Source organism: Vespula pensylvanica, chromosome 6 (genome assembly GCF_014466175.1).
Source record: "Vespula pensylvanica isolate Volc-1 chromosome 6, ASM1446617v1, whole genome shotgun sequence".
Lineage (NCBI taxonomy): Eukaryota > Metazoa > Arthropoda > Insecta > Hymenoptera > Vespidae > Vespula > Vespula pensylvanica.
Window position 1 is genome coordinate 2,666,647 of NC_057690.1, and position 21,572 is coordinate 2,688,218.

The following is a 21,572-nucleotide window of genomic DNA, read 5'->3' on the forward strand; positions in this document are numbered from 1 at the left end:
CTTCTGCAAGAGGTTCCTCTTTGTGTGTCGGTGGATCCGGGTCGAGAATCACCAAAAGGCGAGGTCGTGGCACGAATCGCGGAGTGCTCGTAACTCGCACGAAATCGCGCGCTCCTATGGACTCTCTTTCTTTATTTCCATCTCTCTTTCATTCGTTACGAATAGAGGAAGAAAAGCTATGGCTAGAATGAACGAGAGTGAGAGAACGACCGAGGGTCCGAGAGGCCACCTGAGTGGCAGTTGAGAGAAACCGTATGGGCGGTGCCACACTGCGTTCGAACTTTCTCGTGAAATTAGTTCCTGGTATTTCGTCCTTAAGTTTTTTCATTCTTTCCTATCTTCCTCACGAACAGGTGACACGAATCCCATCGATCGGCGGATTCGAATAGCTTTCGAGAGATAAAAAAGGGACACAGAAAAAACGGGACACTTGACTGAGATAGGTAGAAAGACGAACGACATGAGAAATTAAAGAATTATAAAACACACGATAGTTATAAATATAAAAGAAGATATACGTATAAATAAAACGACCGAAATCTATCTTTAATCCGTAATCTTGCGAGTGGAGTAAACTTAAAAAAAAAATGACACGCACATTGCCGACGTAGAACGAAGCAAAGGGCAGACAGGAGAGAAAGATAGACGAAGAGAGAGATAGAGAAAGAGAGAAAGAGAGAGAGAAAGAGAGATGATAGTACGGAGAGTGAGAAGGGAAGAGGGTGGTTTTTGAGTATGCTAGTCGGTGCGCGAAAAGCAGGGAACGTATATTCCACGTAGGACAGGGTGACACCTTGACACGTGAAACGTGCCAACCGAACGTTTCCGCCGGTCCCGTCTCACGACTTTGCATATTCGTGCATCTTTATTCGGCGAAAAGCTGGCTGGGATCGATCCTGTAGTAGGAGGGTTGAAAGGAGGGTGGGTGGAGGTTGGAGAGCTATCGTGACCGACGCGCCATCCTTCCTGCCTCCCTTCCGTCGACGTGTCTTCCGGGAGGAGTCGCGCGATTTCACAGAGACTTCCGTTAATTTTCTTCCGCGGGCACACTTCCTATTAGCGATCACGAATAACTCGACTACCGTTTATCCAACAAAGAGCTCGCAACAAAACTCATTAAACGTCTGTCCGTTTGTTTCGATATGTTACACCCCATGTCACCACCCTGCCGCCATTCTCTAATCTCGACCCACCCCATCGTCGTGTCACGACTCACCTATGCATCTGTTCTAAGTTTAGCCAATGAAATGAGCGCAATGTCTTGTTCTATAGCAAAGCATACATTTATTAATCATTTCTTCGTAAAGGAACGTTATAACGTAAGGTTTAATTTCTATCGATATGATTATAAAATCATTTAAAATTTCGGAGGATCGATTATCGAGGATGTGTCTCTTTTTTTTTCCTCTTCCTCTATGGTTTAATAGGAACGATGAAGAAGGGTGGAAAAGAGACAGGAAGATAAGCGTTTTTTCGAACGGTTGGTCGGCGGACCTCGAGTTATAGCCAGTTCCTAAGAGCAATTATTCCGACAGACCTAATTATCGGCCTCGCTGTCTTTCTTTCTCTCGGACCATAAAAAAGGTTGGCAGGTTGCCACATAGTTTTCGCCCTCGAGCTCCAAGATCGGCCAGATGTCGTGTCTGGCCTAAGCGTTTTACACGAAAACGTCCTCTTTTATGATCATTTTCATTTTTTTTCTTTTTCTTTTTCATTTTCTTTTTCTTTTTTTTTTTTGTCAAATGATAGGTCCTGGAGAATAGATGTTGTCTCTATTTCGTTAAGCAAAGACCATTAGAATTTTTTCTTCGTGTCACCGTTTCCTCTTCTTATGAATTCGATGATATTAAAACAGAAATCATGAACAACTATTCGATGAAGTTCAAAAACGAATTTATGTAGGGAAACTCGACATTTAAATTGACGAAACTTCGACATACCGTAAGTCAAGATAAAACGATCTTCACCTCTACTCTCTTCCGCCCTTCTCTCTTTCTCTCTCTCTCTCTCTCTCTCTCTCTCTCTCTCTTTCTTTCTTACTGCCGTTTCTGTCATTTATCAATAATCGTTCGGCGCTCTTAGCGTTCCACCTTTACTTCCCTATTTTTTACTTGTTCCTCTTTTTGTAATACGGTAAAACAGCGAAGCGCAGCAGGTCGAAACTTCCGGTTTCTGGCTGAAGAACGAGGCCTCGAGCTTATGAAGAATGCACGTGCACCGGTTACCGTAAAAATACTTGACCGTCATTACCGGAAAGATGACACGTGGCTACGCCTTCTTTCACGGTTATTACATTTTACGCTACCGTTCTCTTGTGGCGCGTTATACGCAAAAGGGAGAAAGAACCTTTAAGGAAAAAGAGAGAGAGAGAGAGAGAGAAAGAGAGAGGAAGAGAGAGAGAGAGAGAGAGAGAGAGAGAGAGAGAGAGAGAGAGAGAGAGATTACTATCTCCTAAAAGATTCACATAAGGTAGGTAAACAAAATCTTTAAAATTTCATTTAAAAGAGAAGAGCTTTTAAATACGATTCATTGAAAATTATTCATTTTTTTTTATCGTTCGTTGTAAAAAGAACTTCGTGAAGCAACGTTCGAGGAACACGGCACGAGTCCTTCGACAGGATTCTTCGTGAGAGCCTCGAGGCGATCTCGGTGCTTTTCACTTCCGATCCGCCTAATACTCCAGTCGCACGCGAAAACGGGGTGGCAAGGAAATTAAGGACACTCCAAGTCCTGTCACGAGACCCGATGAAATCCGAGTGGGAAGAATGGTGGCAGCCACAATTTTACCTTCGAACTAGAGAAACACGATCCATCCCTTCGATCGATTTCTCTGCTATCGATTATCTCTTTTTCTTTTTCTTTCTTTGTTTCTTTTTCTTTACGAAAGGAACGAAGATAGAGAGCAACATGTCCTTTCAATCTCTTTCTCTATTGCTCTCATTTTTCTTTTCCTTCTTCTTTTTTTTCTTTTTTTAATTCGAACTCGAAGCATTTAGCAGCGACGGTAAACATCCGAGACGCGTTACGAGCCATTCTCGTTCGTCGTCTCACCCTCCATGGATTGCAAAGGGGTTCGATCCACCCCAACGTTTCGCTTTTTCATAATAAAATCGTCATGCGGTGCCCCGATTGGTTGGGATCGGACGAAGGGTCCCACAATACATCGGGGGCTTGTCCATGCCAATATTCGAAGGGGCGAGGTGACAGAGGGATAAGTAGGGGGAGAGAGACAGAGAGAGAGAGAGAGAGAGAGAGAGAGAGAGAGAGAGAGCAAAAGAGAAAAAAAGAGATTCCTGGTCTCTCGGAGGCTGTCGCTGTGTAAATAGGGCACACCGAGAGAGGACACACGCCCCGTTCTTTGTGCGTGCCCTCTCATCTGAAGGGGCGCCCTTCTGTCCCATACAAAGGGTTGTCCTGAGGCCGTCCGTTTTAAAATTGAATTTTTTATGCAGCCGACAGGAAAGCGGCCATCATAGGCACTCTCTTCGTCTCTCTTCAATTTCTTCGGTCCCATGCGTGTTTCACTACTATATTTTTCCATCTGAGAGTTGAATCGATAATATTTCAAAAACTTATTATTGACAAATCCTAAATGAAAAATTAATATCGCTTGGAAATTTGTCCTTTCTCTTTATTATTCTTTTCAATTCATAAAATCTTTTACGTATGCACGTATATCTCGTAACTCGTAAAGATTGTTTCGGTTGAATTTTCCAAGTGAAAAATTATATATTACGATTTGAATAAGCGGAGGAAAAAGAAATCTAATCTCTCGAAGCCATGTTTCGAAACGTGCCTACAATGGCGGGGGATGAACGTTAACGCGTTTAGATTTGACGGGGCGGACACAAAATCGCCATCGTCGTCATCGTCGTGGATATCGAAGGAAGACCTTAGATCTAGGTTTGGCGAAGGGAAAGTGGGGGAAGGTAGTCGCTAAATACACAGATGCACGTGCACGAGGGCGCCTACGGAAAGTACTTACAGCCCTGCGCACGCGTGATTAGCGATATTTTATTTCGCATGGGAAACCAGACAGATGAGAGAACTAGTTGAGTGGGAGCTCAGCTCTCTTTCATTAGGGAGCACCCATATACAACACACCCCCTACCCCTCAACCTCAACCAAAGCAGCCATCGCCACCACCATCGTATTCGTCCTACTCTGTGCTCTCTCTCTTTCTCTTTCTCTTTCTCTTTTTCTTTCTCTTTCTCTTTCTCTATGTCTTTCTCTCTCTCTCTCTCTTTTACTCTCGCAACTCTCTGTAGTGCTGTCATGATGGCATTACATCCAATATCCTCCAGCTTGCCCGAGTGATTCAAAATGGACAGATCTCGAAGGATAATGGAACTCGGATCGTCGTCCGGGATTTATCGATTCCGTGCGTACGAGCCGATCGTGTTTGCCGATATTGATTCATACGGCAAGAGTGTACGGAACCCTTTGAGACAACGAAATGCGAAGTAGTTTTACTTCGTGATTGGCTCCAATCGGATGGATTGCAACGTATAAAAATTGAATTTTCTGATAATTTTTAAAGTGTGTCACGATTACTACAGGGAATTGTATGGTCGTAGGAATCTTCAACGCTGAAAGATCATTGAATCTTTTATTATGTTATTATTATTATTATCTTTTTTTTTTTTTTTTCTTACGAATTCACCTTTCACAGGCAGGGCATTATCGTGGAATAAAGCAAGGCTCTTTAGAACGGAAAAAATGTGTCGAGTAGCAACGGTAGCATTGCGGCTTTCACATATACGTCGAATTCATACACGCACACGCGTATACATATATGTGTGCATAGATAGACGAGCAAGGAAGGAAGTTTCTGTTACGAGAGAGAATGCACCATGAGTTGGAGGCAGAGACTTTAATATCAAGAATCAAGGTCCGCCATTTCTCCACCGGGCGTGGAATTCTCGTGGCACGTGTATGTGTGTATATACGTAGAATATACATGTACGAAACTCGTGTATGGAAAGAACGACAGAAAGAAAAAAGGAAAGAAAGAAAGAAAGAAGAAGAAGAGAGAGAGAGAGAGAGAGACGAGGGCACGGAGGTTGGCAAAACCCGTCCTTGTTAGCAGCTGCGTAGCATCCCCCGCCCGTTACACAATACCCTCTCACTCCCTCGAAAAACGATGGGTGGATTAATGACGTCACGGAAAACAGGGACCGCACCTGGCTTCCATAGGGAATCCACCAATCCTCGTGACCCACGATGAGACTCGTCAGCGCCATTAGAATCAACCTAAAAAAAAGAGCTACCCCGATGACACATTGAGAATGATGACGATTATCTCCCTCTTTCCTTTTTCCTATGAACAATGGGATCACGTCAAATCCGATTCGAGATTTACTTCTCGATACGTAAAATTTTACGACATACAACCGTGTAGGTATATATGTCTTGAAAAGTCTTTGACACTTGCCTATTCTTTAAAGGATGACACAGACAAAGAAGGGTTGGACCGTCTTCCTTTTCCCTTTTACTCGTAAAAAGAAAGAAAAAAAGAAAAGAGAAACCGGCTAGCGTTTGATCTTTACACGAGACAACTTTTATTATCTTATTGGTTCGCGATCCTTCTCTCACTTCTCACCCTTATCCCTTACTCCTACTCCCTTCGCAAGCCGAGTTGAACGCAACACAACACGTTTATGAATTTATAGTGGGCTTTGTAGCGTGCTCGGCCAATAATCCAACGGACAGGTACCTACCGTTTATTGGGCCCTTTGTTATTATCCACCCCGAAGATGGTGGGTGTAAGAACGCTTTCCACTATAGCCGTGGTGGTAGTGGTCGTGGTGCTGGCGATGGCGACGGCAAGGAAGTTACTGAATGCCGCCGGCACGCGGAGCCCTTTTTCATCGTAATTAAGACGCAAGTCTATACAAGCCGTGGCATGCCGTAGAAGAGAGAGAAAATCTTTAGGAACTTTTCAGCCCGAAAAGATGGATGCAGGAAGGGAAAAGGGTTGTACCCCCGCTGATGATGCATAAATTAGGTACGCTAATGGGCCGAGCTAGTCCGGGAAATATAGTCTGAGAAAAGGAACGGGGGCGGTGGGAGGAAAATATTAATGCTCCAGGAAGCTTTCGAGTCTTGCGATTCTGATCTCTCTCTATCGCTCTCTCTCTCTCTCTCTCTCTCTCTCTCTCTCTCTCTCTCTCTCTCTCTCTCTTTCTCTCTTCTCTCTTTATCTCTCTTCCTCTTTTTTACTTGGAATTTGAATCATCCCTCTTCTTCCCTCTCATAATTAGATTCCTCGACGTTTCTTCTTTACCAAGGAAGAACCGATGCCAATAAGGGTTAGTCTTGAAAGATATAAATCGAGTTTTAGTTTCATCGATTGATTCTTTTGTCATTTTCGATATTCCATATCGTACGCAAGTAATGCTTATTGCATTTAAAAATGATATCGAATTAAATTCTCTCCGAAGGAGGACAACGATGTTGTTGATTCAATAAAAATATACAAAGAATTATGTTTCATATTTGTGTTTTAATAATGCACAATATGAGATACAAAAAAAAAACATAAAAGCAATCACGAATCGTTTACGTTCTGGAATCAATCGTAATGATACATCTGTACGTATCAACACAAGTATCGTGCAATGGAAAAAAAAAACAAAATGCTTTCATTATCACCGAGAAAAGGAGATAGAGAAACGTCGAGGACGATATATCGAGCGTAATCACGACCGTAGCAAGATTCAACTCTGGTAGCCATCGTCCTACGAGGTCACGTACACGAGTACGATGAGCGAGAAGGACTACGCGAAGGAGAGTACTGCGAACAGTAATTCCAACCTCCTCTCTCACTCTCCTACCATCTTGGACGAAGAGAAGCCGATCGTCGACCAAACAGCACTTCCCAAGCGTTTCGTCGATCGCTCTTCCATCGTACTTCCATCTTCTTCGATTCGTCCCGATGAGATAGACCAGTGATCCGCACGCAAAGATTTTTATCCTTGAAATTGATATACACTTTGAAATCGCTTTGATATAAAAAGAACATTGCATACACACAAAAAAATAAATTTATTTATTTAGCAATTATTAAACCTCAAACGAGCTTTCTAATATATTCGGAGAGTAAGAAGAAACGTGATTAAGAAAAATATAAACAAATACATCTACACAGTAAATACCTGTAATATAGTATAAAAGTAATCATACTTAAGACGATTCAACAGTCGTTCTTCAATATTTTAACTATTAACATCGCTTTACGCATTTGTTTCGATACGCACGAAATGTAGTATTTTTTAATAGCTAATGAGAAATTATCGCTATTAATTAACAGTAATACGAGTAACAGAATTCGAAAGTCATCATTTTCAAAGGAAAAAAGAAAAAAGAAAAAGTTTCGATAATATTGTATTTCTGGAATCGATAGGTAACGAAGCTGGAAGGGAAAAATATACTTTTCTCGGATATAGTACACGAAGCCGTGTACTACATGCTCGTCTTTATATCTGCGTCTCTCTGCCCCGTAATTACCGGGGTCGGCCTTCACCGCGGCAATTTGTCAAGGTTGTAATAATCTCGACGGAGCTATGGCATTGTATACATATCGGCAGATGCCTCCCACCGTCCAGTGAGATAACATCAGCGAGAGTTGCCCAAGAGAGAGAGATAGAAAGACAGAGAAAAAGAGAAAGAGAGAGAAAGAAAAAGAAAGACAGAAAAAGAATGAAAAACAGGGAGAGAGAGAGAGAGAGAGAGAGAGAGAGAGAACACCTCTTGACGGTACCATCCGTTGAAAACCATCCATTTTGAGTACACGGTACCACTATCATCGACTCGGTTTTGACGCCCGTTTCAAATTAAAGGCAATCGCCACTCGGAGTCTCGTTGAAAGAGGCCGAGTATACAAATACTCAGCCGTACCTCGGGCCGAGCTTTTTTTCGACTCTCGTACACCCTCCTCTCGATGTCGAGGAAGAGATCGACTCTTTGGGACGGCCTCGATACACCTTCCTTTCTATCGATGATACTTGCTGTGATTTACCGACTATCGTCGAGCCTACGTTTCTCTTTGTCTCTCTTTCTCTCTCTCTTTCTCTCTCTTTCTTTCTTTCTCTACGGGTCTCTCTGTAAAGCCAAGTCCAAAGTGATCAGACACTAGCTTGGTTTCCCAGTGAACATTCTTTTATGATCGACCGATAATCGTTAGCTTTCAATGATAATCGACTTTCGTAGAAATTCTACGAACACGACACTCAACTTTCGTGTCATTCTGTTGGAGATAATATCAGTTATCAAGAAGAAAGTCTCCATGCGAGTGTGTAGCACTTATTAACGGCGAATTTTTTATTCTTTTTTTTTTTCCTTTTTTCTTTTCCTTCAATTTCCTTGGCAAACTGCAAACTGTACGAATGCATTCTCGTGTCATTCTCTTCGCGATAAAGCGGGGAAAGAGGGCTATGAGAAAAGTAAAGAGAGAAAAGAAACGTTGGATATACAAAGTGACTAGGCATATAACCACCACTCACTATCACTCTCACCACTTTCTAGGGTCCTCTTTTTCTTTTTTTTCTTTCTCGTACGTATACGTACACACACACACACACACACACATACACACTTTTTTTTATGGGAGACTCTCTCGATGGATCTCGGTTAATGGTGCATGGCAGTTGCAGGGGCTACGACGTCAGATCGGTACAACTGAGTGCGAGCATCCACCTATCTTGATGAGATCTTGTTTTCCGTCCGGTTCCCCGCAGCGAGCCACGATTTGTTCCCCCGTTCTAAGGGCCGATTTCATCGTCGGAAAATCATCATCGAAGGCGATCAACCCCCTCTTTCTTATTCCTTTTTTTACTCATTTAAGCGGTCTATTGACTTTCGTCGCGAGCGAACTCCTGCGTGTTATTTTTTATCAACGTGTAATCCTTTTAACGACGATTATATATTATTACATAATTGCACGATTCTATATTTGCATTATATAATTATCAGATTGTATTGTTATCAATTATTTGTACTGATAACAAAACAGGTTCCTTCTTAGAAAGAATCAAAAGCTGTAAAATCTTTTCTTTAAAACGCTGTATCGATTTTAAAGGTAAAAAAGAACCCCTTTAGTCGTTCGAGGGATAGTTTCGTTCGACCTCTCGAAAAGCAACGTCGAGTGAAAAGGGAAAAGAAAAAGGAAAAAGAAAACAAAAGAAAACAGAGAGAAAAAGGGAGAATTTTACTGTTTCCTAATTGGGGTGACAGAGACGTCAATGAGCGGCTACTTTCAAAGAGACCGTAAACGTTGGTTACGGGTGTAAACTAGGGATTTTAGTGTCACCGGGGGGTTTCCTATTCCCCATAAGATGCGTAGTTTATGGGGTTGTGTAATCGTTCTCGTAAAGTGCGTATTAATAAATGAAGCGATTATTCCATCGAACGGCTGACATTATCTGTCCGCTTTGCTAAAGTGATTTCATGTTTTTCGATCGATCATTCGTTCACAAATGAAAAATGGAAGTCTCATAAAAATGAAGGAAACACGACTATTTAGATAATGCGTTCTCCAACGATTTAATTGCGATTATTATTGACAATTGATCTTATTATTATTTTTTTTTTTTTTTGATTAACAAAAAATGAAGTCGGTGTAGCATCCTCGATAAATTAACTTTACTCGCATTCGAACTTACAGCATAGTGATATAACTTCTTCTGTATCTATTCATACACGATATTCATTCTCGATGAAACGAGACGACATTGATCGAAACAGTTCGCATCGCGAATCTACGTTCACGAGGACTGTGCGTCTGGTTCAACATGTTTTTCGTGGGGCTCGCATAAATGATAATCTTATACCTCTGTTGAATATACCTCGCGAAGCGGGTAGAACGCGCGTTCGCCTTCTTGTAATTAAAAATTTATGCACTAGTTTGCAGGCGTGTTATTCAAATGTGACACCACACTTCGGTGCGCGGCCTGGACCGCATATCACGCCGTAATAATATGCGATATTTATGCCTGCTACGCTGTCGGCCATTAATTATCGCTCTAATGGGGAGTCGACGACACGACATCGCATTATACGTTAAAAAAGATCCACCGTCCGGCGTCGAATTCTCTTCTGCGTCGGCTGATATGTATTTAACCGATACAAATATATTATTTTGGACGAGCAAATATTAGTCGATGGGGAAAAACAAAGAGAGAGAGAGAGAGAGAGAGAGAGAGAGAGAGAGAGAGAGAGAGAGAGAGAGAGAAAGGGAGAAAGGGAAAAAGGAAGAGAGAGAAGGAGAGAAAGAACTATCCTGCTTCTTTAACGAGCTCGTAAAATTTCTTCCTCTCAAACGCCGCCACGAAGCATTAAAATGCAAGAACGGACTTTTAGAACCGATGCTGTTAATCTAATCGGCCTCCCAGTCTACTTGATTATGCGACACTGCCGCCGAGTAGACAGTCATATTTAAAATATATGAATTTCTCTAGTGGCCTCGTTTACATGATGATAATATCTCGTTGAAATTGAAATTAAACGTTACCTACCTTATCGCGACACGATTTTCATTAACCTTCGTTAAATTAAACGATCGACCGGGAGATAAACTCGTGGTTAATTTTCTAATTTGTCGTGATTTTCGTTAAAAGCGTGTATGAAGTAATGGCAACCGTGTCACGCTTGTAAAAGCCAATAGGGATATATGTAGTCCGTAGGGTCTGCTTTTTCAACGCGACTTTTAATAAACTCCGATAATTCAGATAACGACCTCGACCTGGACAAGGGCTCTAGTAGGTATATAATCAAGTCACGGTATAACTACTTACTTGCTTGATCTTAACGATAAATCGAGAGACACCACGGGGGTTGTATTTTCAAAGTGAAAAAGAAAATTAGCCCCTCTATCATCGAATTTCACGTAGGTGAAGCTAACTTCTCGATTCTCGATAACGATCTCTGACATCATACGCTTTAATAGCACGATTAGGCGTGGGAGAGCTTACCTTCTAATCTTTTAACACGTTTTAACGACTAATCATTATCTTTTATATCCTTCTAATTATCTAACTTAAAATCATAAATAATGAGATATCGGCACGTTTATTCTTTCTTTTTATTCTTTACCATTGTTACATTTCTTTTTCTTCTTTTTTTCTTCTCTCTTAATACAAAATTCCATGAAATATCAGTATGGTTAGGAACAATAATGGACAAAGTGTTTCCTTGATCGGGTTCTCGGTTTTACAATAAAATCAACCTTTCTATCTCGAAGCGATAGATAATAGTCTCGATGGCTAGCCGTACAACTGATGGAAATTCGAATTTTTCCTCGGGGCTGCGCGATACGCGATAGATAGATACTTGACGTCTTTCTCGAGATCCGGTCGACCTTTCGATGTTCCCACGGTGTTTTCTCTCTTTCTCTTTCTTTTTCTCTCTCCCACTTTCTTTCTTTTTTCTTTTTAATAAGATGTATAGAAAGGATAAGTAAAGTCGAATGTACGCATTCTTGTTCGAAAGTGAACGAAGGTAACGCGTGAAAATCGTCTTCGACAACGACAACGACGAAGCTGAGAACGTCTAAGTTTCGTCTAAGCTCGTAGAAAAGCGTGAACGATCAGATTGAAACGATTCTCGTCTAACGAGAGAAACGAAATGAAGAAAGAAAAAGGGAGAGAGAGAGAGAGAGAGAGAGAGAGAGAGAGAGAGAGAGGGAGAAAGAGGGAGCGCGAGATCCGTATCTTCGCACTGCGTGCTCGTGTTGCCAAGAGATGGAACGTCGACAGCTTGACAAATTACTCCCTGATTCGCGTTTTCGCTAAAATCAATCACCCCACCGTTACCGTGTCACCTTTGCACTCGGTGCAGTGCCGGTAATTGCCGGATTCCCGAGCAACCGCACGCTCTTTCTGCATTAGCGTTCGTATCTCTGACCCTGATTGAAAAGTCGATGAAAAGGGGAGACGCTCTCGAAGACGTTTACGCGATGGTTCCTCGTGAAAATTTTTTTCTTAGTCAAGTCTCAAACTATTATCTTCATTGTTAGATCGTCGAGACTTCTCGATACGTAAGTCGAACAAATCTATTCACGTTTTCAGTCATTCAAATTATAATTTATTTATTTTTTATTTCCATTTTTTTTCTTTTCCTTTCTTTTTTTTGTTTTTTTTTTTTTTTTTTAGAGGAACATTGCTAGTGTTTGTTTCTTTTTATAGGTACTTCGTAGCAAATAGACTTGATTCACTTATTGGATATTATAAAAGAAAGAAAAAGAAGAAAGAGACCGAAAAGAAATGTAAGATCGTATAGTTAAAGGGATACGATTAATTATATCGTCAGGTACAGTTTGAGCGTGTTAAATTTTCGAAAGGAAGATCGAAGCGTTACTCCCTTTCTTTTTTATTTTTCCTTCTTGCTGACACATCACTCGCGCGCGAGCACGAAGTAGAAGACCGAGAGTACACACGGCAGCCATGGTGGTAAGCGCGTACGATATAGCATCTCGATGGTAGAGCGAGAAGGAACAGGGGCCCGAAGAGAAATCAGAATCGAGAGTCTAATAAAAAGATATAGAAATGATAATGCAGTCTCCAGAAGGTCCTTCGGAGGCACAATGGGGTGTATCATGGCTGGATGACAGGGCCGTTTCTTTGAATGGCTACCCACAGGAACCGCATTGTGCCTTAAAGTCTTTATATCTTCCTCCATCTCGCTCTTCGTTCGAGAACGAGCGCGCGAGTCGCACGTCATCCTGCGAACGTCCAGATCGTGTCCGAGAGAAAGAAAGAGAGAGAGAGAGAGAGTTCGTGTGTGTATGTGTGTGTGTGTGTAAAAGAGAGAGAGAGAGAGAGAGAGAGACAAACGAACTCCTTCCGCCTCGCAAAAGGATTTTTTCCAGCAGTCTTTGCGACTCAATGAACGGAAGAATCGTGTCCGATTAAGTACGAGTTCGTTTCTACTAGAAAAATAAGCTTATTACATATAATTAATAGTCGGATCAATAATCAAAATTGCAGGTTCTCCTTTCATCGTCTATTTTCAGCTTTGTTCAGACCCGTCTCGTCCTTCGTTTCAAAGCACTTAAGTAACTTTCACCAAGCATACCAAAAAGTCGGTCCATGTCACCGAGTATCACGAAATCGATGATAGATTTCGGTGAAGGAGGCTACCGTGTCACAGCGATGACACGCATCACCGTGCAGCGAAAGGACGTCGACGCAGAGTGGGGATGAAGCTAGATCTAGGCTTCTTTAGGATCTCCCTGGCCTTTTGGTATCCTGGAGGGTCCAGTGACAGGCGGACAAAGGGAGATCGGAGGCCTTTTGCGGGCACTACAGTGTTTTCCAAAATTCGTAGCAGCGGGTACCAATTGTCCTAAGCCCTCTCAGGGGATTTCTTTTAAAAGAAAAATATCCGCTGATGATCGCGCTAAGCTCGCAACGATATACCATTTTTTTCTTCTCTTTCATTTTGCTGGATATACCATAGTTTGCTAATTCTATTGTCGTTTCCTTTTTGGTAGATCATTCGCGTGATGGCGTCTCAAAAGAAAAATTTGAAGAAAAGCGCGACTCTTAAGAATATACCAGTTTTATTTCCAATGAACTTCTCTATCTCTATCTATTTTCCTTCTTTATTACTTAGTCCAGTAGTAAAACTACTTGTAGAATAGATTTTAACCAGCCGAAATGTCACCTCGTATCTTGATATCTTTGTTCACGAGGAGGGAAAAAAACTATTCAATGAAAAAAGAAAAAATATATAGGTGTATTTATATAACAGATGGTCACATTCAACGACGATTTGTGTCCAATTTCGATCAGACGGCAGTTGCGAAGGAAAGTTAGTACGTACGAGCGTAGGAGTAAGTACTAGGTTGTAGAAGGAGAGGAGCTCGTTCTAAAGCAGCTTTTCCCATGGTGGTCTCGATACTCCGGTAAATTGAAACGATAAGACAGCTACAGCTGGACGGCACGCGATCCTGCCGGCCGTTGTTCGATAAATTTCTATGGCCGAATAATAACTTTATCTCGGTTCGTGGATGCTCTCACCGGGGTATTCTCGAATGGACCGATCAATTCGCCTAACGTCTTTTTAATCCAATTAATTAACGCCAGACCGGACAAACGGGGATGGCTCCCGTGGCTAATGCGAAATACTTGTAGTTGACCGGCAGTGACGTCACCAGTACGTCATTCACCGTTTCTCCTGCCTCGTAACCACCCCCTCTATCCAACCCATGGCTCTGACTTCCGGTGATATAATAGATATTAATCGCGCCTATCGCTTGCTTCGATTCAACGCTACTGCGTTACGATATTCGATATATCGAATATTTTAGACAGCTCCCGATATAATATTCGATGTTGATAAGGAAGATGGTTCGATTCGATAATTAAATATGATTTTTTTTCGGAGATAAAAAACACTTGTATCTTCGTCATAATGATCGTCTTTTTATTATACATAATACACCGGCAATTTTGTAGATCATTGATATATAACAAATATCTCGATCTCTACCCATATATTTACACGAATGTAAACGTAACAAAAGGAGAAAATCTCGGCTGCTAGGTTCGTGCTAAAGGATGAAAGAGTAGTCTCTGGCTACAAAACAGAGAGCATGAAAGAGAAAGAGAAATAGAAAGAAAGGAAGATAGAACGGACGTCGCAAAAACAAAATCAAATCCGTCTCCGCGATTAGTCGGGCTATGTAAACGGCTGTTCTCCACGAGCCAGCCAGTTTGGCCGAAAAAGGAAGGTAGGTACTACCTGCTCGGATCGACTCGAGTCAACTCGATTTATCTTTCTATACAGTCGAAGGGATTGGCTTCTGTTTTTGCTACGGTGCTCTGGAACACCAGTGAATCCGTTTAGCGCTTCTCTACTAATCCAGGTATTACCTTTGGTCGGTGTGTACCGATCGTTCGAGGCACGTTCAAGGTAGACGATGTCAAAAACAGAGAGAGAGAGAGAGAGAGAGAGAGAGAGAGAGAGAGAGAGAGAAACAGAGAGGAAGAAAGAGAGCAGGAAAAGGAAAGATCAGAGACGTGGAAAAATTGACAGACGAGGACATCGAGCGTGCTTTCCAAGCAATTTGAGGTTGACAGTCGAACAGACACAGACCGACCGTGGACACGGAGTTAAACCTATTATTATCATACTTCATCCCCCGTAGTGAAAATGTCAAGCGACCGTCTTGCATCGTTGGTTCCACATTTGGAAAGGGGTGGGCGATTCACGAGAGGAGAAGAAAGAGGAGGAGAAGGTGGTGGTCTAAGAGAAGGAGGAGGACGAAGTGAGCACGAGAGGCGGTCAGATCAAAGGTGAGAAAGTCCGAGGTTCCTCCTCGCAAACGTCACGCGACAGGACTCTCAGTTTTGTCCTACCATCGGACCTGCCGATCCTCTTGTAACCTAGGATCGCTTTATCCGTTCACGTATCTCTACCTATTCACTGGTGGCGAGACAGACCGCGTAAATAAAACCTTTTTCGTCGTCCGTATCGAATTGAATCATTGGTTCTAAAAACGTAAATTTTTCCCCAAAATCTGAAAATCATTGGGAGACCTGTTCGAGATCGCTTTTCGTATCTCATACTTTTTATAATACGATCGGATTAAGTGGTGCTTGATCATAAAAGAGAGGAAAAGGAAGAGAAAAAAAAAGAGTAGCTGGTCGTTTCCCTAATGAAGAGGGTGCGTAGTCTTTCGTCGGATTAAAGAGGGCAAGGAATGAAAAAGAGGAAGGGAGAGAGATGGAATGAATCGGAACGAGAGAGAGAAAGAGAGGAGCCATTGATGACGTTCATGCAGCGACGAAATCGATAAATTCCAACGGGGCTGGAAGCTCCGGCGCAAACATCAATCGTTGACTCATCCCATTTGGATCACAAAAGTAACTCGAATTGGGTCGTGCGGGGTCGGACGGTGGAGATCCGTTGGGCCCCTCATCTCATCTGTCGAACAATTATTTTGCGGGCCTCTCTCTCTTTCTCTCTCTTAGCAGTTCATTCTCCGAGACAGAATACATATCCCGCAGCGCGACGTCCACCGACGCGGCAAGACAAATGGCCTCGTGACAGCGGCTACATTACGTTTCAAAACTGGCCTAATCGTCGGCTTTCCGGATGAAAAAGAAGAAGAAGAAGAAGAAGAAAAAGAAAAAGAAGAAGGTCGAAGAAGAAGATGGCGTATATAGAGTGTCGGATGATACCTGCAACATCAGCAACAGCAGCAACAGCCTTAACGTGTATCGACGTGGCCCACCTATTGTCTTTTCCGCGCCTGCATCCCTCTTATTTCGGAGATTCATCGTCTCTTCGGTTTTCAATGGTTTCCGCGGAACCGCAGGAGCTTTGAATCTTTCGAACGGTTCGCACCTTACCGGCGGACCTTTACGAACTTGAAGGAAGAAGCTGCCTCGCTATTGTTTGCCATTGTTGAACGCGCATCGATCGATCCACGTTTGCTGAGTCCTTTCTACGTTGTTACGAATTCGTTTATGCATATATATTTACCTATTTACGTAAGTATACATGTTCGCGTGTACACGCAAAGAGAATTTTTAACGCGGAAACGTAAGAATATATTTTCATTGGAAAAACGTCATCTATAAAAATATAAATAGGTATAATAAACATTAATTATTTGCCATCACCATTAAATAGTTAAAAACCATTTCCATTTGCGAAGAAAATTCTAACAAGCGGAAATCCGTAAATCTCTCAATCTTCTAATGCTAATCTTCCTCTTACGAGTATGTCCAATCACCGATACGTTATGTAAAAAAGAAGTAGGTAATCAATAACGATAGTCCACGATGGTTTAACTTTTGCATTTTCCAAGAGCCACATTTCTCTTTTCCTCGTCTGTTATAGCCGGAAATCTGCTATCGTGTTGGCCCATCGAACGTAGCGGGAATAACGAAGGCGCGAAACGTATCGATTGTTGTTACGACCACAGTCCACAGGGGACTGTTACCACTTTGCGGATTCGATTCTACGGTGATCCCCAATAAAAACACATAAAACAACGTCGAGAGTGAAGCTATTTTTTTCATTTACGTACATATATTCCTTTTTTATCAACTAACTATTATTGTATACAATTGTTGAAAAAAGAAAAATTAATAATTTTTTTTTTCATAGGTGTCTTTCGTACAATTCGATTTACAATATTGTTACAAAGGTAAAAATTAAACTTTGAAATTTAGTGTTAAAAAAGACATTTCTCTATTTAGGAATTTAGAAGAAAAGTCTAGTACACAATGACAATGGCGATCGTACGACATGATCCTTGTTCCTGGGGCGTAACGATTTCCTATGAAGGTCCTGCGACATTATTCTTTCTATTCAAACTCTTAGAAATATTCTATAGAAATAAATTGTAAGGATAAGAGGAAAGCTTAACGTGAGGTAACGTTGGCGTAACTAAAGACTCCCAATAGAAACTCTGTCGCAAAGAGTCCCACAGGGTAGAAAAAGAAAAAAAAAGGGGGATGAGACCATGCAAATTTTGAACTATGAAGAACGATTCTTCGAGATAAATGACTTCTTGCCATTGTTTCAAACAAAAGTTTCACCATTGTCACGTTTCATGAAGGCGCCTTTAAAAATTTCTAAAATAAAAAAAGACTTTCTAAATATCATACTATCGATCGAGATAAAAACGAAGATGTTGCAACACTTTACACAATAAAAGTACTTCAATAAATCTTTGAAAAAATAAGACTATCCATAAGGAAGAGATATTATTATGGATAGAGAGAAGATTCAACGGAAGTGAAGAAGATATCTCTAGCATAACCAAAGGCTAATATTCGAGAAACGATTTGCCTTCGAGGGACGGGAAAACGTGGAGAGCTATGCAAATTCCGTACGGTAACTTCACAAATCGAATTTGGAGAAGCCGTGATAGGTCTGAGGTATTGTCTCAAGCGTGGCACTCACCGTGTTCCTTTCTCGAAAGAGCTAGAGAACTACGTTGGACTTCCTTCCATTGTTGTTGGGGTCCTGTCAACGAATCCGACGGTCACGCTGCGTTCCAGAAGAATTCATGGTTATCGTGCGTTTTTGGACAATGCCAAGAGCACCTGCTAGCCCATTGACACTCGGTTTGAGCGCCGGCTAAAACACAAGTCAGAGAAACACACGGAGAAACAGAGAAAGAGAGAGAGAGAGAGAGAGAGATGGAGAGAGAGAGGGAGAAAGAGAGAGAGAGAACCACGGGAAAAAAAGCAGGTCTCTTCGCAAAGAAAGAAGCCGCTAATTATCAAAACTATCATTTGTTACCGAACGGGGGGCATCGTTCTCTCCGCATGGGGGCCTCTTTCGACTCGGTTGCGTCGGACGACTCTTCGCGATACTTTATATCCTGCGCGAGTGAAAAATAAAACAAAGCGAACTTGCACGAGAACGATCATGGTCGACGCGAATTTTTATTCGGAATATTCGAAATGAGTGTGAGTATACAAGTATCTATTAGGTTTCTGAACGATGATTTATTCGTCCATCTATGTTTCTCGTCTCGCTTATTAAAGATAGAAAGAAAAAAAAAGCTATCGTTACTATTCCATTCTCACAAAGCATTCAAACTTTGCTCATACAGATTTATCGTTAACTCGACGTTGACAGTCACGACTATACGTTACTTTCGTAATTTTCTGGACTCCTCGAGTGAGTTGATTTTTTGCAAAGACACGATCGGCGAAAACCAGGTCGATCTTTTCTACGAAGATCATGTCAGGGTTGTCTCTGAACCGTCTTTTACGTAATAACCGCCGTCTTGTTCGAGCGAAGCAATGTTGCGAAAGAGCGTGTTCGAAGGCAGAAGACATAAAGTCTCACGCGAGGACGAAAAGGCAATTTGAGGCCGTCGAATGCGTAAGCGAAACTCGATACCCAATTACTCTTCGTAGCGAACCACGTACTAAATGGATACTTAATTGCGCGAACGTGGTTCTAGATATATGTATATACCTATACCTATTCTCGATGCATTCCCGGTTGGAATCGCTTTTAATCAAGAATCCATTTGTCACTCTTTCCGCCTCTCCTAGAAGCTTTTCGCGAGAAAGACACGATTTCCGTGGCTGAGGATACGTGCAAAGGATGTACCCACGTCGAAGGGAGTTCTCGATCTAGCTGACCGAGAGAGCAACTCGAATACGGATTGCGCAAACCATCATCCTTGTAATTTGTCTAACAACATAATAAGCAACTTCTTCCTTACTTTGTGCGAAACGGTATAACGCTCGTTTCTCTAACCCTCGATGGGAGCTTCCGGCATCGAATTAAAAGTGACATTATAAACGCTCATAAATCAGAATAAGGATGTAATATCGTCTTTGATGCACGTACCGAATATCGCCGTGATTCTTAGGATCTCTCTGATAGGAACAAAAAATTTCACCTCTCTTCAAATTTATTAATACGAGTTAATTTATATGTACAATTTTCAGATCAGCAAATCTTCATTATGTTAAATAAAAAATAACTGGTAATCGACGAGTAATAGAGTCTATTAAAATAAATAAAAATTATCCGACTATTTTATAAACAGTTTGCGCTTACTGGTCTTAGTGGAATCTGGTTTTAAAAAGATTTTATCCTTTCCCTCTTGATATTTGAATATTAGCTAGAAATTATCAACACAACCGTAACCGTGTACCTATGCGCAATTTCGCAATGGAGTCGGCGCGACTTCTCTAACGGTGGCTCGAAAGTTGCTTCGATTATCGCATGGATTAGAAGGAGGATCACTAACGTGGCATCGTGAGTAGACTGCCGAGAGGCGGGCACCGTTTGTACAGCACTGTAAACAGCCGCTACCCGAGGTTACAGGGCGCGAGTAAATGGTATGTAAACCGTGCCGACTTCACCCTTGGCCTCAACCCCTGAGCCACCTCCCTCCTCGCACTCCACAAACTCCATTAAAACATTATCCACGTGCCGATGCGCTCGGAAAATCAGACGCGACTATCCTGCTTTCCTGGCGTATTGATATTACGTCTCACCAACCACCGTCCTACGTGCATACATATACGTGCATATATATATATATATATATACATATACATATATTCGTATATCTATATATTCTCGTACTCTCTCGAATTCTCCATTTCGTGACCACCAGTAGCAGCAGCACCATCACCACCACAATCATCTCTCTCCCCACAACTCCCTTTCGTTACCTCGTCTCCTATCGACGAACCATCGAACTTTTTATTTACGGTCCCGTGATGAAAATATTCTCGTCGCGAGACCTCCAAATATTCTACGGTATTGCCGTGTATACAAGAAATCTCTCTTTTCGTTCGTCGATTTTTCAATATTCGCGTTGTCTCCGAACGAACGATTTGAATCCTTCAGTTACGTGGGTACCATCGAAACTTTTATTGCGCTTCGTACAGATTTTTATTGTTTCTCCGTTATATTTACAAAATAACTTTATTTGTTTTGCTTGAAAAAACATAGGAACGGTGAGTTCATTGATACTAGTAAACGTAATCTTCAGAGTAAACAATGTCTTTTGTTCGAAGAAAAAAAGAAAATCTGCTCGGCATGTATCGGTTAGTCATGGAAAAAAGTAATATTCCGAACGCGACGGAAATCTCGCAAAATCCGATGAATCGTGGCGTGCACGTATACACACTCGTGGTCGAAGCAGCGTCGAATCGAACGCGAAGCGCAAAAATGCGCTTTCCCGGTTGCGTAAATTCAGCTACGCGCTGATAACTCTGCCCGAGTATTGAGTTACTCTCACCCACTACCTTCGTGCGTATTCGCTGCGGATATTCGGTGTCGCGCCCGTGTTCGCTTCTCTGCCGTCTCTCGTTCAACGAAATTTGAGCAAAAAAAGATATACATATACATATACATACATATATATATATATATATATATATATATATATATATATATATAGACACACACACACACACACTCGAAAAGAGAAAAAAAAATTGAGATATGCACGTAGATAGGTAGATACGTACAAGGTGGGACAATTAAACGAGAATATCCGAACGAATTTATTTTTTAGAAAAAAAAAAGAAATTGTAAATATCGTTTCAAAACGATCATAAGATTCATTTAATTTTCTACGAGTATATTTTTTCCTCTAAGACATTTTATTAGTAATTTAATACAAAAGATAAGATACCATCGAGATGTTCTCGTGTAAATGACCAACCCTCTATAAAACGACGAACATGTGTATGGGGTTACACGTGAAAAGATCCATTTGAACGCTTATGTAAACTGTATACGTGTTAATTCTGTTTTGTTTATCACATCGATGGCGACGAATGCGATTTTATCTGGCCATAGATTGACACGATATTTTACCACTTTTTCACCCTTTTTCCTCTCTCTCTCTCTCTCTCTCTCTCTCTCTCTCTCTCTCTCTCTCTCTCTCAGCCTCGTTCTCTTTTTTTAATCCGCTCTCCACGTCGTGTAATTCGACCGCACAGACCGCTCCCGAAAATCGCCGGCATATTTTCGTATCGCGGCTTGTTTTCCATGGTAGGAATTTTTAATCGCGAGTTAAAGCGAAGCAGGCTTGGCGCTTCGGCAACGAACGAAGTATTCGAGATATT